Source organism: Acomys russatus, chromosome 23 (genome assembly GCF_903995435.1).
Source record: "Acomys russatus chromosome 23, mAcoRus1.1, whole genome shotgun sequence".
Classification (NCBI taxonomy): domain Eukaryota; kingdom Metazoa; phylum Chordata; class Mammalia; order Rodentia; family Muridae; genus Acomys; species Acomys russatus.
This window is the reverse complement of record NC_067159.1, coordinates 59402629-59405737: the sequence shown is the minus strand read 5'-3', so window position 1 is coordinate 59405737 and position 3109 is coordinate 59402629. Positions and strand designations below refer to the sequence as shown.

The following is a 3109-nucleotide window of genomic DNA, read 5'->3' as shown; positions in this document are numbered from 1 at the left end:
TTATCTCCAAGTGATATGTGGAGACCGTCCCAGTAAAGTTTTTTGTCTCAGCAGTCTTCTTCAAAGAAGCACCTTACTCTTAATATGTCCAAAGCAAAGTCCTCAACCCTGTCCTCAACCCTATAGCACACCCTTCATTTCATCTCCTCTAGCTCAGTCCCCCTTAGAATGATCCTTGAAGGCATCCTTTGCACTTATCTCAAGAATTAAATACACTTGACTCTGCCTTCATTACTCACAGTCCTTTGCTGCTCTTCTCTTCCTGGAAATAAGTTAGTTTTCCATAGCATGTTTTACATTTCAGCCCCTGCCTCACCTCTAAACTTACATAGCATCCTTCTAAATCCAAGTGAGATTATGACACTTGGGTGCCATTCAGAGAAGAAATCAGGCCTTACAGCAGCCCACTAGCTTTGGTTTCTTGCTGCTTCTACCTCTCTCATTCTCTCTTCATACATTCTCACCATTACTGGCTCTGGTCTACACTGTTCCTAGTCCTCAAACTCTCAGATATGATTCTCACTCAAGGCCTTTCCACATGCTATTTTGTATTCCTTAGTTCTTTCCACACATTTCTATATTTCTTCATTTTTTTCAGGTCTCTAGCAAATATGACTCTTTACAAGAGGTGATTTATTTAGCAGTCTACATAAACCAGCAACTCCTTAGCACTCAGCTCTTGCAGTGGTTTTGATGGAAAATGTCTTCGACTGGATCATGTATTTCAATACATGGTGATGCTATTTGGGGACGTTATGGAACCTTTAGGTGGTGGAAACTTGCTGGATGAAGTACCTCACCGAGGGAAACTTTTGAGATTTTAGCCTTTCCCAAACCTTCTGTTCTCTTCCTCCTTTTTCTGTGTATGGATGGAAATGCAGTCATCCTGCTTCTACCATGATGTTGTGCCATGCCATCTCTCCAATGGTGGGCTCTAGCCATCTGGAACAGTGCCTCTCAACATTTGAGTTACAATCTGTTTTTGCAAATTTCCAGCTCCAAGTATGTTTACATTAAGATTCATAACAGTTGCAAAATTATAGTTATGAAGTAACAATGAAAATAATATTATGGCTATGGGTCACCGCAGCATGAGGAACTGTGTTAAAGGGTTACAAAATTAGAAAAGTTGAGGCCCACAGCTCTGAAACCATAAGATTAAAAACAAATTCTTTGTTTTCCTCATCAAGTTAATTTTGGTCATGTTATTTTATGACAGCAACAGAAGTACAACTACTATACCTCCCAGTTTTTAATCATAAAGTTTCTTTACAGCATAACCTTCTATTTAGCATACCATGAGTGCATATACGTATTCATTAATTGTTACTTATCTCTCTTTCTAGTACTGTATTCCCAAAGGAAATAAATTTTATTATCTCTTTATCCTTAGCATCTGAAATAGTACCAAAAAGATCTTTTAAATAGATGAATGGATATATGTTGGAATCAGGTATTTGAAATGTTTTCCATAGTTTATCTTCCCATCATTGTTCAAGACATAAAACATGATTGTTTTATTTGATAATGACACAATATCCATTTCCTCTAGAGAACTATAAATTTTGTAAAGTCAAAGATTAAACCTGTCTTGCTCACCACAGATTAACAAGGTCTTAACAGAGATAGTTGAACATATGTAAGTTTTTAATAAATATTAACTGATTATGAAGGACTTTTAAATGCATTTAGTGATGAGTATCTAGGATAAGAGGCAGGGAATGAAAGGGCTAGTTGCAGACAAACTGCAAGTGCATCCTCAGCCTCAGAAATACAGCAGCACCAAAGACAGAAGCTTGTCATTACAAAGATGGTGATATTTTAAGTGTTAGGAAAAGGAAGACTTATTTAGTATGTGTAGGTATATTTGTTATATCAAATAACATGTGTTAAATGAGGCTCATATGCTATGGTGCATACTTCCGCATAGCTTTACAAATACCAACCATTTTAAGTTTTACAAAAATTTTATGTGATACTGTTTTTTTAAAACATTAGAAACAAAGAAAAAGACTGTTAAGGAATGTGTCTAAGTCCACAGAGTGACCAAGTGGCAGAGGAGTTCAGTTTCATCCAGCAAGACTCTTGAACCATCATTGCTGAAGAAAAGAAAGAATAGATTCTACTATTCTTTCATAAAGAATTGATGGAAAGAAGTTATTTTCCAATGAAAAAACAAAATTAATTTCATAGTTTGATAGCTTATAGAGCAGTATTGTGTTCTTTGTCTTACTGATTATCAGTCTGTGGGGCTTGGGATGGCTTTGCTTAAGTTGTTCTGTGTTCCAAAATGGCTCATAGGTAATACAACACAATAGATTTCTCTTAGAGTACCTTAAATCATTGTAATCTTATCCTCCAAAAGAAAAAGAAACAGAAAGACAATATGAAACCTTCTTTGCATTGCTACTCCAGCTGCCTGTCATGCCCCCAGAAAACGGAAACTCTCAAGAAACTGTAAAACTGATGGAAAAGCCCAATTTATCTTTTGTCTTATCTGATTTTCTTAAAAAATAATAGTTTAATTTCTTTAATGTTAACAAAAAATTTCTTTAATGTTTCCTTTAAAAACTGGCATTATTCATGCACTCTCTGTTGACCAGGTATAAATCAACCACTCTCCACAGCTAGAGCTAACTACCCTTGTTAAGGTTGGCTAACTAGGTTGATAAATCTTTCATTTAACCACCGTTGTTCCCCAGAGGGGTGCACCGGTCCTGGAGGTACTGCAATACCTGGTCGATGTGTGGAGTGGACAGAGCAAGCTCCTATTCCAACTCCTAGCTACAAAAATCTATTTAATATATTGTCCTCGGATAGAGGACGTATCAGATATTAAACTGATAATAACAGATACTACACTTGATCTTAGCCATTTAAACCCCTTCCCAGATCTAGCCAATGGTCAGAATATTCTCCACAGTTGAGTGGAGAGTGTGATATGACTTTCTCACGTACTATGGTGCCTCACATTTGACCATGCCCCCTGGAGGGGGAGACCTGGTGGCACTCAGAGGAAGGACAGCAGGTAGCCAAGAAGAGACTTGATACCCTATGAGAATATATAGGGGGAGGTAATCCCCCTCAGGAACAGTCATAGGGGAGGGGA

The 3109-nt window shown here is 37.4% G+C and overlaps 1 non-coding gene across 1 annotated transcript; it reads right to left on the bottom strand.

Moving 5' to 3' along the window:
- Positions 1–2701: 2701 nt before the first annotated feature.
- Positions 2702–2896, bottom strand: LOC127206786 (U2 spliceosomal RNA). Its single transcript, XR_007832877.1, has one exon. It is a non-coding gene; the product is annotated as a U2 spliceosomal RNA (small nuclear RNA).
- Positions 2897–3109: the final 213 nt, after the last annotated feature.